We start from the raw sequence: 16,286 nt of genomic DNA on the forward strand, positions 1-16,286 counted from the left end.
ACTAAGATCTCCGTATTATCTGACTATTATGTAGTAATATTTTTCACTCGGTGTGCATTAGGGAACCATTGTTTTTTCCTACATAATGTACAGAATAAAGTGGAACAAAACATCTTTTATGTATGATATAAAAAAAAACTTACGGTACAATAACGCTATTATGAGCCTTATGAAATAAGGCCAGGGTCAAGTAAAGGAATGTGGCAGCGTATAAATAACAATGTGGAGGAGTCTCATTTTGTATAACATGCCACTAATAGGAAAAAGTTTGCCTTCCCCTGCATTATAACTTACATGGGGCAATGTAACCCTACTCTAAACCATATGGATATTAGAAATTATTTCTAGATTCGTAGATGTAGATACTGTATGTACAATCCACAGGACACTGTGAATCATTTAAGATCAAGCGTGTTAAGGAAGGAGGGTGTCATGCTGAGTGTTTGGCCTGAGTGGCAGAAAGCCTAGTTCCACACCTGCAGCTGTACGGCACATTAGGGTATCAGAGTTTTAAGTTACTTAATTTACTTTGTCTCTTAAAGAGAAGAATTGCTGGTTTCCGTTGTAGGATCATGTTCCTTTGACATTTTGTATAGATCCCCTCAGATTATTTAAACGCCTTAGGATATTTTCCCAGACTGTGGAGAAGCTATATTTAGTAGTCGTACATATTCTTGTGGTTTGCACTTAAGAACTGTGGGGCAGATGTATTAACCTGGAGAAGGCATAAGGAAGTGATAAACCAGTGATATGTGCAATGTGATAAAGGCACCAGCCAATCAGCTCCTAACTGTTAATTTACATATTGGAGCTGATTGGCTGGTGCCTTTATCACCTTGCACATATCACTGGTTTATCACTTCCTTATGCCTTCTCCAGGTTAATACATCTGACCCAGCGTTCCAAACTATAGACTATCACATGCTGGATATTTGTTTATCCTAAAGGGATTAAAGCTGTTATAATTTTATGTTCTACATAAACAATTGTATACACAGTACACACACACACACACACACACACACACACACACACACACACACACATACGCACACACACTATTTAATATAATATAATTTAGTCTTGCTCTAAGACTTTGGGCATGATGCAGCAAACCTAGAAATGTGCCTGAACCAGGACCGTAACTAGGGTTTTCGGAGCCCAGGGCAAGATGAAGAGTGTCCCCCCCCCAAAAAAAAAACCCCACACACACATAAAAAGAAGTATGTGCGCGTGCTGAAAAATGGGCGTGGTCATGCAACAAAAGGGGTGTGGCCAATGAAAATGGGGCGTGTCAACATGACTATCACCTACCCCCTGTGTCGCCTCTCAGCACACTATCACCTTCCCCTTGTGTTGTCTCTCAGCACACCTTCATTCAATTTTTGCACAGTACGCATGCAGAGTCCCCTTTTTACACAGTGCCAGATACACAATTGCCCCACAGTGCCAGATACGCAGTGACCCACAGTGTCAGATCCACAGTGACAAATACAGCGCCCCACAGATACAATGCCCCACAGTGCCAGATATAAGACCCCCCCCGGGTAATAATACAGCACATTGGCCCCCACCACAGGATAATAATAGACACATAGCCCCGCCCCCCCGGATAATAATACACCACATAGGCTCCCAGCGCAGAATAAGATAGCACATAGCTTACCCCCCCCCCCCCACCACACACACACACACACACACACACACACACACACAGAGGGTAATAAAATAGCACATACAGTAGGCCACCACCACAGGATAATACAGACCATAGCACACCTCCCCAGGATAATAGTACAGCACATAGGCCCCTACCGGGTTGCAGTCTGCAGAGGCCAAAGGGGAGAAGTCATTCCGTACCTGCACCTGGGACCAACGGAGAATATTCCAGCACAGAAACCACTGTATAATGAGAGCGGCACCAGGCAGTCAGACCAGCAGAGGAGACACGAGCCAGGAAGAGACAGTGTTTGGCAGGATGGAAGCACCGGGGACTCGGTGAGAGACGAGGAGAGTATGGGGGAGGAGAGGGGAGAAGGGAGCCAATGAGAGGAGAGATTAGAGGAAAGGGGAGGGCCCCTCTCATCCAGCCATCCAGACTGCATCGTGGATGATCGCGCTTCCCTTCTGTGTCACAGCGGCATACTATAATGAGTCCGATTGACTTACTGTAGTGCCGGAGGCTGCGGGGCGGGCTCCTTCATTGCGGCTGCACTGCCGCTAGTTTCAACAATGTGATTGGCCGTGGGGCGAGTGGGCAGTGCAGGTGCCGGTGGCGCCCCCTCTGCTGGGGCTGCCACAGCGCCCAGGCACGTGCCCTGCTCGCCCTACTCTTGTTACTCCTCTGGGCTAAGTTTTTGAAAATGCAATTTTTGGAGGTTTGTCCACTTACCACATATGCAGCAAGCTCTGGAATGCGATACATTCTGGGGCTTGGATGCGATAGTCAATAACATCTTTATATGGCATTATACTATAGAAGACTATTGGCTTCTTTCTGTGTTTGCCCCCAAGAGGAATCCAATTGAATCCCCACCAGCAGCGCGCTGCGCGTGCATTAATCAACACATGTGCAGAAAGACTACCAGGTCATAAACCCAAAAGTTCTTCTATCGCAATGGACAGAACTTAACGTTAAAGCTGCCCTTTGAGATTTTCTATAAGCATATGGCATTAATAAACGTTGATATGCAGGTGATGCCCTTTATGAGAAATATAAATTGTGTGGACTATATTTCCAAAACTCATTAGACACTCTTTGTCCACCTTTTTGTAATCTGTAGACTGCTATCTGCCCTCATTAACCCTGCAACAACTTCTGTACCCACAGATTGTTCTTCTCTGTTGTCGGATAGGCAGGTAGAGGATCCTATGGACACCTAGTCACACACCCAAGTACTAGCCATCCATGGCAAAGTAAGCACTGGACTAGTTGTATAAATGCTATTACCACACGTGTCTAGCTGAGGTGTAGTTGTGTGATACAATAGTGTCAGGCAAAACAGAGCACCTGTTCTGAGGATTAAACCAGGAGGGTTATAGAAAGTGTCAGATTCACTGGGAAGGCACATTCAATAAGGCCGGAACATACAGAACAGTTTAAATGGCTTGTGTTTCCTGTGGGCAGGGTGATGGATGTAATAGGCCCTACAACAGGCATTCCCAACCACGGTCCTCTAGGCACACCAACAGTGCAGGTTTTAGTGATAGCCAGGCTTCAGCACAGGTGACTTAATTAGTAGCTCAGTTATTTTGATTTAACCATCTGTGCTGCAGCCTGGATATCACTAAAACCTGCACTGTTGGTGTGCCTTGAGGACCGTGGTTGGGAATGCCTACCCTACACACTGGGCGATTATACTCAGAGATATGAACGATCTCGTTCATAAATGAACGAGATACCGTTCATATCTTTGAGTGTGGAGGCACCAACGATGAACGATGCGTGGCCCCGTGCTCGTTCATCGCTGGTGCCCCATCGGCTGTGCATGCAGACCAATATGGACGATCTCGTCCATATTTGCCTGCACTTCTATGGAGCCAGGTGACGGGGAGAGTGAAGAAACGTCACTCCCACTCGTCACTCCTTCCCCCCCCACACCGACGGGTCGCTCGTCGGCCGTATCCGCCGTCGGGCAACTCGGCGGCAGATCGATCAATGTGTAGGGCCCCTTAGACAAGCTGTTCATCTAATAGAGAGGGGTTGGTTAGCAACTACATTTCTCAAGTGTCTCCTATAGATCAAATAGGATTTCTCTCTGTGGAAACAAGTAGGAAAATTACTCAGTAAGTAAAACATTTTAACTCTTCTGTGCTTGGTTAAAGAAATCCTTAAAATATGACATGTTTGGCGAACTTGAAGTACTTGTCATAGTAGGATGAGCAGTGCAGGTATGAGCTGTCCAAGTGATGGAGTTTGGTGTTGGTCCCAGAAGTGACTGTTACCACTGGGACATGATACTACCTATTTATTTCACCATGTACTCTACATACCTGTTACCCACCTTGTTCACCATGTCTGTAAACATTTTTGGAAAGGTGTATATCAGTGGGTTACTCACTGTGTTGTATTGAGTTCACTAAAAATGTCTCTGTATTGTATATGGTATATTAAGATGCCCTCTATATTGTATAGCAATCACCAACATGCACTATGTATTGTATAGAGGTCATTAGAATGTCCTGTTTATTATATATATTTTTATTATGATGCTTTCTAAATTTTATTATGGTCATTACAAGGCTTTCTATTGGTCATTGGTATTCCTTCTGTATCGCTTAAGATGGGCATACACTATACAATTATCTCTCAGATAATCTGCCAGATCTGGCTGATTAGAATGAAAATCTGGTAATAGATGGGAGCACATGACAATTGCTCCCAAACACTGGAAAACGGATTTAACTAAGTTATCTAAATGACAGGCTTTGTCCATTTTCCAGTGTTGGGAGCAAATGGTTTATTGTCAATTTTGCTCATCCATTACCAGATTTTCATTCCAACCAGCCAGATCTGACAGATAATTGTATAGTGTATGCCAATCTTAAGAAGTACTGTATCTACACAGAATACTAATCATTTGATACTATGCTGTATTGAATTGTAGAATTAATTTTCTTTGCATATATAAAACAATATATAAACTATGCCTGCATGACCATCACCATACCTGTTTTTCCATTGTTGCATACTGGTAGAAGTGGCTGGGTAACTTGATTGCGTTTGTCCCCATAGAACAAAGATTGACAGCCACTCCTAACTGCCATCACCTCATCAAGTCTATTTAATTGAGGTGCGGGACTCCAATCTGTCATGAACTTGACTAGATTCTCATATGTTGTAGTAACCAGCCCTGTGTCTTACCTCAGTCTCCTGTACTGTGTGCCAGGATATCCTATAGTATCCCAGAGTTTGCTCAGCCTTGCTTCACTCTCTGATTCCAGTGTTTGCTGTGCATGCTGGTTTCCAATCTGTGGTGCACAGATTTCAGATCCCAGCAGTGTTCTCAGACCAGCTGTTAACTACTTGTGTGCCTGAGGTTTATTCATGCTTCTGTGCAGTGGTGCAAGTAGAGAAAGAATTGTAGCGGTACTGTGTGCAAAAAAAAATGGGTGTGGCCACATGGGGCATGGCCAAAGAAAATGGGGGCGTGATACATATATGACCCCAATAGTGCTGCATACCTCCCAACATGACCCTCTCCAGGAGGGACATAATTCCCTGTGGTAAAACACCTCTCTTATCCATTAACCTGTTCAAAACAGGTGCCGGCAATCATAAATTAAGAGAAAAGTCCAGAAGCAGAGCATTGTGTCCCTCCTGGAGAGGGTCATGTTGGGAAGTATGGTGCAGTGCCAGATACACATATGCCCCCAGTACTGCCAGATATACATTTGCCCCCACAATGCCAGATATACATATGCCCCCAGTAGTGTAGTGCCAGATAAAAAATATGTCCCCACAGTGCCAAATACACATATGCCCCCAAAAAGCCAGATATGTCTGCACAGTGCCAGATACACATATACCCCCACAATGCCAGATACACATATGCTTTCACAGTGCAAGATACACATATGCCCCCACGATGCCATATATATTCCCCCACAGTGCCAGATATGTCCCCAGAGTGCCAGATATACATATGCCATATAGGCCCCCACAGTGCTAGATATACATATGCCCCCATGGTGCCAGGTATGCCCCCACAGTGCCAGATACACATATGCCCCCATGGTGCCAGATATGCCCCCACAGTGCCAGATACACATATGCCAGATATGCCCCCTTAGTGACAGATACACAAATACCCTCACAGTGCCCGATATGCCACAATGGTGCCAGATATGTCTGTACAGTGCCAGATACACATATGCCCCCACAGTGCCAGATATGCCCCCACAGTGCCAGATATGTCCCCACAGTTCCAGATACACATATGCCAGATATGCCCCCACAGTGCCAGATATGCCCCCACAGTGCCATATATACATATGCCCCCACAGTGCCAGATACATATATGCCCCCAGTAGTGTAGTACCAGATACAAATATGCCCCCACAGTGCCAGATACACATATTCCCCCAAAGTGCCAGATATGTCTACACAATGCCAGATACACATATGTCCCCACAGTGCCAGATATGCCCCCACAGTGCCAGATACACATATGCCGCCACAGTGCCAGATATATTCTCCCACAGTGCCAGATACACATATGCCAGATATGCCACCACAGCATTGGCGTTTCTGTAATGGGTGCAGTGTGTGTGATGCACATGGGCCCCTGAGTCCTAGGGGGACCCACACTGCACCCATTTCTCCCATACTTACCTTTCTGGAGTCCATTGCTGACCCTGCGTGGGCCCCCTCCATTCCTGTAGCCGTCGCGCCGCTGCTAGCGTATTGACAGCTAGAGACTCCGAAAAAATGGCGCAGCGGCCATTTTTTGGAGTCCTGCGCATGCGCTGTAGACTCTGGCACTGGGCCAGAGTCTTCAGCGCTAAGAAAGCTAGCAGCGGCGTGACAGCTACGGGAGAGGAGGGGGCCCACACACTGAGTCTGCACACGGGTCCCCTTCTCTCTAGAGATGCCCCTGCCCCCACAGTGCCAGATATACATATGCCCTCATGGTGCCAGATATACATATGCCCTCATGGTGCCAGATATACCCCAACAGTGCCAGATACACATATGCCTGCCCCCACAGTGCCAGATACACATATGCCCCCATGGTGCCAGATATGCCTGCACAGTGCCAGATACACATATGCCAGATATGCCCCCACAGTGACAGATACACATATACCCCCACAGTGCCAGATATGTCTGCACAGTGCCAGATACACATATGCCCCCATAGGGCCAGATATGCCCCTACAGTGCCAGATATGTCCCCACAGTGCCAGATACACATATGCCAGATATGCCCCCACAGTGACAGATACACATATACCCCCACAGTGCCAGATATGTCTGCACAGTGCCAGATACACATATGCCCCCATAGTGCCAGATATGCCCCCAAAGTGCCAGATATGTCCCCACAGTGCCAGATACACATATGCCAGATATGCCCCCACAGTGCCAGATATACATATGCCCCCATGGTGCCAGATATACCCCCACAGTGCCAGATATGCCCCAACAGTGCCATATATACATATGCCCCCACAGTGCCAGATACACATATGCCCCCAGTAGTGTAGTGCCAGATACAAATATGCCCCCACAGTGAAAGATACACATATACCCCCAAAGTGCCAGATATGTCTGCACAATGCCAGATACACATATGTCCCCACAGTGCCAGATGCACATATGCCAGATATGCCCCCACAGTGCCAGATATACATATGCCCCCATGGTGCCAGATATACCCCCACAGTGCCAGATATGTCCCCACAGTGCCATATATACATATGCCCCCACAGTGCAAGATACACATATGCCCCCACAGTGCCAGATACACATATGCCCCCAAAGTGCCAGATATGTCTACACAATGCCAGATACAAATATGTCTCCACAGTGCCAGATATGCCCCCACAGTGCAGATACACATATGCTCTCACAGTGCCAGATTCACATATGCCAGATATGCCACGACAGCATTGGCGTTTCTATAATGGGTGCAGTGTGTGTGAGGCACATGGGCCCCTGAGTCCTGGGGGGTCCACACTGCACACACTTCACCCATTTCTCCCATACTTACCTTTCCGGAGTCCATTGCTGACCGTGTGTGGGCCCCATCCATTCCCGTAGCCATCACGCCGCTGCTAGCATATTGACCACTAGAGACTCTGGCACAGTGCCAGAGTCTACAGCGCATGCGCAGGACTCTGAAAAAATGGCGCAGCGGCAATTTTTCAGAGTCCTGCACATGCGTTGAATATAATTCCTAATAACTTTTTGACTTGCATCCTCCTCTGTTTCACATTGCTGTGAATACGGTATATACTTGAAAAAGACTTTGCTTTCTCTACATTTCTACAGCCTGATGTTCATCAATTGTTTTTATTTCACTAAATATCCACGTTACCATTTTTTAGATTTACTACAGTATTGATGTTTCTGTGAATCTATTATTAATACATGTACATTGTTGCAATTCATTTGCTTTTTATTCTTGTGATTTTATTAAACATAAACTCTTCCTTAACGCTCCCATTTTTTGTATCTTTCTTGTTTTTACACAGTTTTAGGGGCTAACCAGCACCTTTTCTAGTGAGCTTGTCTTTGGTAGTGAAGGTTGCTGGGATTTTATTAGCGCCAGTAAAAAACATCTTTTTTCCTTTCTTTGACTTGTGAATGGCTAAAAACCCACACTTAAGTAAATATACCCATTAGGTGACATGGGGATATGCACAAGATGACTAGGGGAGATGCACAAAGTAAAGTAAATTGTAGGCTCATTTTACAGTTACGAATTATCAATTGATGTTCTGATTGTGGCAATATTAATGTGCAGGTACCCACTGTGCAAAGGCTGGATTTATTTCACAATGGTTATCTAGTGCAATGATATGAAAACTTTCTTTTAACTTTATTTAAAATTTGTATCTATTTATTGACAGCCTTCTGTTGTGTAAAGTAAGTTGAATGTAATATTTATTATTTATTTATTTATTAACAGTTTCTTATATAGCGCAGCATATTCCGTTGCGCTTTACAATTAGAACAACAGTAATAGAACAAAACTGGGTAAAAACAGACAGACAGAGGTAGGAAGGCCCTGCTCGCAAGCTTACAATCTATTAATCTGCAATGTCTGCCTGCACTTGATGAACCCATTAAGGTTAATATTGAATATCATTTTAAAACAGCTGAATATAAGAGATCTAATAATTACTTAATTCACTAATCTGATGATGAATTAGTTGAATAATATATTTTTGTCTTCTATGATTGATAAAATCTGAACTATATAGGCCATTTACCATGTTGTGGTATATATCTCTGCAAAAGTATAATATACTGTGTTTGCTGTTTGCACTTTTAAACTGCTCAATGATGTCTAATTATTATTAAAATATTAACAAATATTTCTAATACACTGTACACGGTTATAATATGTTTTTTCTCTTACATCCTAGAGGATGCTGGCATCAACATTAGTACCATGGGGTATAGACGGGTCCACTAGGAGCCATTGGCACATTAGGAGTTTGAGAGTGTGGGCTGGCTTCTCCCTCTATGCCCCTCCTACCAGACTCAGTTTAGAAACTGTGCTCGGAGGAGCCGGTCACAGCTAGGGAAGCTCTCCAGAGTTCCTCTAGTAAAGTTGATTTTTAGAGTTTATTATTTTACTGGGAGGCTGCTGACAACAGCCTCCCTGCTTCGTGAGACTAAGGGGGGGGGGAGAGTAGTGTCTCACCCTGCAGGGTCAGAGCCACTATCTTTGCTGACAGGACACTGAGCTCCTGAGGGGATCGAACGTTCCCCGCTACAGGAGATTGCTCACCCCGGCAGCATACCGCCACCCCCTTACAGAGCCAGAAGATCAGTGGCGAGTTAGTCACTGGCCCCCCTAGCAAGCGGGGAGCCGGTGTGAATATGGCGGCAACAGGGTATGGAGCGCAATACTAACTTCACTCCGGGGCTCAGTGGTACATAGTGCGGTGCTGTGAGGGGCGCCCTGAGTAAGCGCCTACACCCTACACTCAGGGCCGTCTTTTCGTATGGGCTCAATGGGCTCTTGCCCAAGGGCCCAAGGAGTTTAAGGGCCCTAGGCTGATAGCTGAGGGTCCCCTCTTTCCAGGGGTACCAGAGTTTTGAAAATCGGCCCTGGCGAACCGGAGATATCTGACTTGAAAGCAGTGGTCCCCATCCAAGCCTGTTAATTTCTATTCCCAGTCAGATATCTTGGGTTCTGTTTGACCTACAGTTTTTTTGAGGGTATACTCCAAAAGCTGGGACTCTACCCTTTTGGTGGACACTGGCATGTTGTCTCTACTATGCCCAGAACCAGAGATATCAGCCTTCAAGCAGCTAGTCCCTGCTCCAGCTCCACACGCTTAATATACAGTTTTAGATTTTCGTTGGTGAATTGCTCTGGCTCCTGAACTCTGATCCACAAGTCCCCAGAACCTCTTGAAAGGTGGGACACTCTAGTTTTTTATCTCATTCAGAGCTAAGAAATATATTTTCAGGAATTTGAGATATCTGCAGTCAAGTAAGCTGCCTTCCACTGGAAAATGATAAATATTAAGCTCACTCCACTATCCACCGCTCTCCTACATATTAAACACCCCCTACCACCCAGGAAGTCATGTACCAGGGCTTCTTCATTCATCCCAATGCCCCCTTCCACAGTTTAACCCCATCTGTGCAGTAAAGGAGTAATCAGCAGAAATTACAGCTGAAGGTCCTACATGCTGAGCGGAAGATAGAACACTGCCCGCGGGACATCAAAGCTGCTGCTGATAGCACCCCCTACCCCTACCGCTGGAGGATGGATAGGGGCCCAGTGCATTGCTGTGCCCAGGGGCCTACTTTTCTGTTAAGATGGCCCTGCCTGCACTGACCTCCAAGCCTGTCAGGGTCCCAGGATCGCTGCCAGCATAATTCCTCAGGCCAGTATAATCTCCAGAAGAGTGGACAGACAGCACCATTAAGGGCGCGGAGCTTCGCCTCAGAGCGGACCCAGCAGCGTTCAACACCATTTTCCTGCCTGCAGAAGTGATGTCAGTTAGAGCTGTCCCTCCAATTCAACTCCAGCTACAAATGGGTCCACTGTTATCTTGACTAGTTTTCTGCGCCTAGGCACAACATGATTTATTAGCATAAACCCTTCATCTATTGTTCTCAGCTGCAATACAATACAGAGAACAATACAGCAGGGGATTAAGTCATTACAGCAGGGGATTAAGTCAGACTGGCCAGTCTCAGTTAATCCTATTAAAGGTCAAGATAAACGTGGACCCATCTGTATCTCTTACTGTACCAGGGGGTTGTAGGAGGAGGGGTGGGAGGCTGTGTACAGACTGTGTAATCTATTAAGGTGCACAGTTAGCGCTGGTTGGGGGTCTCCCTATACCTAAAAAGTGCTGTGTGTGGGTTGGCTCCAATCTCTGTGTCTCTCTTGCCATTCTTGAGGGTGAAACTCTGTCTGACCTCCCCTGGGTGTGTGTGGATTGTTTGTGGTCTCCATTTAGCTATATCCAGGGACTCTGTGTCATATGCTGCAGAGGATATGTCCTCTCAGGATGATGTCATTCCATGTAATCAGGATTGCACTGTTTTAGCGCAGATACCAGCAATGCCTATCCTCTATCAAATCTATGATTTCTCAGGTTTCTACTAGGGTTGCACAGACTGAATCTGCAACTCAGGTTTTACAGACCTCTGTTGCAGTTTGGTCCGGTTCTGTTACCTCAGGGCCCCTTACTGTATGTTCCCACAAACGTGCTTGTGCCCAAATTATGCAAGATGACACGGATACCAATTCTGACATGGCAGACGGTGATGGAGATTTGCTGAGGGGGACCGCATCTCTTGCAAAAGGGGTGCAGTTGATGATAGAGGCTATTAGAGATGTGTTGAATATTGCAGATACAGCACCTGAGCAGGTTGAGGAGGCTTACTTCACTGACAATAAGACAGCCTCGCTAACCTTCCCTGCGTCCAAAGAATTAAATGCTATATTTGAGAAAGCATGGGAAAACCCGAAGAAAAAAATTCCAGATCCCTAAAAGGGTTCTGGTTGCTTTCCCCTTCCCTGAGGAGGATAGGAAAAAATGGAAAAACCCACCCATAGTGGACGCATCTGTATCCAGACTCTCAAAGAAGGTGGTTTTACCTGTTCCAGGATCTACCGCCTTAAAAGAGCCGGCTGATCGCAAAATTGATACTATGCTCAAATCCATATACATGGCTTCAGGGGCGATAATACGTCCCACTATTGCCTGCGCATGGATTTCCAAAGCTATAGTAATGTGGTAAGGTACGTTACTTGAGGATTTGGATACAATGGATACAAGTGATGTTGAATTATTTTTACGTAACATTCAGAATTCTACAGGATTTATGGTAGAATCTATGAAAGACCTGGGTTCCATGGCTGTAGGGATATCTTCTATGTCTGTCTCAGTTCGTAGGGGACTTTGACTGCGCCAGTGGTCTGCCGACCTGGAATCCAGGAGAGGTGTGGAGACCCTACGCTACACAGGTAAGGCTCTTTTTGGGGAAGCGTTGGATGCGTGGATTTTCCATGGCTACAGTGGGAAAGGCTCCTTTTCTTCCCTCAGCTGCACCTACTACAAAGAAACTCTTTTCTTCAGCTGCATTACAGCCCTTTCGGACTGCCAAGGCAAGAAAGACCAAGCCATCCAACACCTTCTTTCGAGGAGGTCGGACAAAATCCAAGAAACCTGGTGCTGCGTGTTCCCAGGAACAGAAACCTACTTCAGGTACGCCAAAGTCCTCAGCATGACGGTGGACAGTATGACCTGGAGGCGGGGCCAGTGGGGGCGAGACTCAGGCATTTCAGTCACGTCTGGGTGTCGTCCGGCCTGGATCCCTGGGTACAAGATATTGTGTCCCAGGGGTAGAGACTGGAATTTCAAGATTTCCCTCCTCACCAATTCTCCAAATCAGGCTTGCCAGCTTTGCTGGCAGACAGGGCTATCCTACAGGAAGCCATCCAAAAGTTGATGGAGGCACAGGTTGTTGTACCAGTTCAACCTCATATGCAAAACAAGGGTTACTATTCAAACCTTTTCGTGGTACAAAAACCGGATGGTTCGGTCAGACCAATTCTGAACTTAAAATCACTAAACCCCTTCTTGAGGTTGTTCAAGTTCAAAATGGAGTCTCTAAGGGCAGTGATATCAGGTCTGGAGGAGGGGGAATTCCTGGTATCCCTGGATATCAAGGATGCGTACCTCCACATTCCAATTTGGCTGCCACATCAAGCTTATCTCCGATTTGCACTGTTGGACTGTTATTTTCAATTTCAGGCCCTGCCATTTGGCCTCTCCACAGCACCGAGGGTATTCACCAAGGTGATGGCGGAAATTATGATTCTCCTCCGCAGACAGGGGGTGAACATAATACCATATCTGGACAATCTGCTGATAAAGGCATCATCCACGGAGAAGCTGTTACAGTCCATTGTTCTCACAACCCACCTGCTCAGGGAACACAGTTGGATCCTGAATTTTCCAAAATCACATTTGGAACCAACCAGGAGGTGTCCTTTCTGGGAATGATCCTCGACACGGAAGTGCAGAGGGTGTGTCTTCTAGAGGAAAAAGCATTGGTGATACAAACAATGGTCAGGGATGTCCTGAAGCCAGCCCGGGTGTCGATTAATCAGTACATTCACCTTCTGGGGAAAATGGTGGCCTCTTACGAGGCTCTGCAGTACAGGTGGTTTCATGCGCGGTCCTTCCAACTAGATCTCCTGGACAAGTGGTCGGGATCCCATCTACACATGCACTAGAGAATACATCTGTCACCAAAGGCCAGGATTTCACTCTTCTGGTGGCTGCAATTACCTCACCTCCTGGAGGGCCGCAGGTTCAGGATTCATGTTATGCACACCAGTGCCAGCAGGAATGTACTGGTATCTGAACGGAGAGGGATGCAAAACAAATGAACTCACAGACAGACTGGGGAATATGACATTACATACACAGAAGGTGATAGAGTAACAAAATAAACACAAAGTGAACAGAGAAGCCCAAAGGCTAAGAAACTGGGTGTCTCCCTAGTATTAGGAAGGCTCAGATGGAAAGAAGCGAGATGTTGTGATTTAATACGTAGAGAACCCGAAATGCTGTTGCTAAGGGCAACAGCAAAACCCTAAAGGGTTACCAACGGGTGTGGCAGTAAACTCCTTGGTCAGAGATGGAATAATAGGCACAAGGAGAGTCTCCACAATCCTAGTCCTCACTTGCAGTGCACTGGTTCAGCTTACTGCCACTAAACTGACACCTGAACACCTTGCACAGTGAGAAAGGATTTTGGCAGGCAAGTCTGAGAATACAGCCGCAAACCTGCTAGGTTCACAGAGTAGCAAAAGAACCCCAGCAGGTTAAACGACTGACTCCAGTCTTACTGCTAGGTCAGGATTGGCAGAGTGTAGAACCAAATCCCAAGGCCTATTTGCAGTAAGCAACAAACAAATACAAAGTTACACTGTAACGATTTCTAGGGTTCTCTGTGTGTGCGTACTTGGAAAGATGTCAGCTGAAGCCAGGTGAAAATTAAGTAAAGTTTATTGTGGAAAAAGTGATAGTAAAAATAAATATAAACTGGATCCTTGATTACATGGAACAAAACACGATAAATGGAATATTTCAGGTTAAACATAGATGCAAAATAAACATGAAGATATCCGGGTTTAAATCAAGCAGGGGCAAAATAACATACCAAAAACGAAGTGATCAGGCAGGAATGGAAACAAACTGCAAATAATAGTCCAGGAATGTAGATGCTGAACCGGCAGGGTAAGAAGTCCAGAAGCAAGGCACATGAGTTAGCAAACTGCAGGGAAGTCTCCAAGATGCATATAAGGCAGAATCTGGACAGGATTACTGGAGAGAGCCCAGTCTCACTCCATACGGAACCACAATGATCTGCAACTAGATGCCTGTGAGCTGGAGTTAAATAGCAGCACCAGGTGTTGGGCTCCAGGGGCACACAATCAGGTAATTACCCTGCAGAGGCAGTGTGCAACTGCCATTCAGACCTGAGGCAACAAGTGAGACCCCTAGAGGCAGGAATGAGGTAATGCAAGGCAAAACAAACACAAACATTCCTAACATTATCCCCCCCTTAAACAGGCGGATTCCAGACGCCTCAAAGTTCACCTTCTCTTCTTTTTTCCTCTTTTCTTTTTGGGTTGCCTAGACCTACTAGAAGATGTCACAAAGACACTACTTGGCAATACAGGTCCATCAATAACGAGTCTAGGATCATACAGAAGCTCACTCTCAGAGTCGGAGCCACAACCCAGCGGTAGAACTGACCTCTTATTTTCCTGGATGGAATCAAGAGCGGATGGTAAATTTGTAGATGCTAAACTTGCCGAGCAATCTGCGTGAACACCTAGAGATACCTGCCCACATCTGAAAAACTGAGGGTGCTCCCCAGACTGCAAAGGCAGGTTCTCAGACGGGCACACCTTAACAGACTCATCTAGGAGAGTGAGGACAGTTGGTGGACAGAATCTTTCGGTCACAGCCTTGAGGAAAGCGGGCAAATCTTGTAACACTGGATCTCCCTTATCTATAAGACCATTTACCCACTTCAAGGCCCTCCCTCTGAATCTCATACATACGTTAGCAATGATATCAATAGGGGACAAGTCATCAAAACTCAGATAATATCTGAAGAGAGCTAAACAGTGAGAGATATTTCCATAAAAGTAAGGCAGTTCCTCAACGACTTGGGTTTCCAAATTAGATTTAACATCAGGGAGGATAGACAACTGTGGCCTCTCGGACAAGACGGACTCTTCTTGCACCTTAGACAGAGAAGTCTCAGATGGCCTCGGCTGGGCAGATACCTCGGGCAAATCTTGGATCTCGGGCATAGCAGGCACCTCTATCTGGTGTTGGACAGGCGGAACCCCCTCCTGGGGCTGGACAGGCGGAACCCCCTCCTGGGGCTGGACAGGCGGAACCCCCTCCTGGGGCTGGACAGGCGGAACCCCCTCCTGGGGCTGGGCAGGCAGAACCCCCTCCTGGGGCTGGGCAGGCAGAACCCCCTCCTGGGGCTGGGCAGGCGGAACCCCCTCCTGGGGCTGGACAGACGGAACCCCCTCCTGGGGCTGGACAGATGGAACCCCCTCCTGGGGCTGGGCAGGCAGAACCCCCTCCTGGGGCTGGGCAGGCAGAACCCCCTCCTGGGGCTGGGCAGGCCTTGGCCGGACCTCTGGCAAAGTGGACACCTCTCGGACCTCTGGCAAGGCGGGCACCTCTCGGACCTCTGGCAAGGTGTGGACCTCTGGCAAGGCGGGCACCTCTCGGACCTCTGGCAAGGCGGGCACCTCTCGGACCTCTGGCAAGGCGGGCACCTCTCGGACCTCTGGCAAGGCGGGCACCTCTCGGACCTCTGGCGAAGCGGACACCTCTCGGACCTCTGGCGAAGCGGACACCTCTCGGACCTCTGGCGAAGCGGACACCTCTCGGACCTCTGGCGAAGCGGACACCTCTCGGACCTCTGGCGAAGCGGACACCTCTCGGACCTCTGGCGAAGCGGACACCTCTCGGACCTCTGGCGAAGCGGACACCTCTCGGACCTCTGGCGAAGCGGACACCTCACGGACCTCTGGCGA

The 16,286-nt window shown here is 47.0% G+C and overlaps 1 protein-coding gene across 6 annotated transcripts in view; it reads right to left on the reverse strand.

The window, feature by feature from the left end:
- LOC134957822 (flavin-containing monooxygenase 3-like) overlaps window positions 1–16,286 on the reverse strand; it is a 158,197-nt gene that overhangs the window by 78,481 nt on the left and 63,430 nt on the right. Inside the window, exon 1 of one of the 6 annotated variants that reach the window (XM_063940010.1) lies at window positions 4,865–5,065. The exons of 4 other annotated variants lie outside the window; for them this stretch is intronic. The gene's annotated coding sequence lies outside the window, so the exon portion shown is untranslated. One more of the 6 variants, XM_063940013.1, reaches the window with a different exon arrangement.

Source organism: Pseudophryne corroboree, chromosome 9, assembly GCF_028390025.1.
Source record: "Pseudophryne corroboree isolate aPseCor3 chromosome 9, aPseCor3.hap2, whole genome shotgun sequence".
In the NCBI taxonomy this organism is placed as follows: domain Eukaryota; kingdom Metazoa; phylum Chordata; class Amphibia; order Anura; family Myobatrachidae; genus Pseudophryne; species Pseudophryne corroboree.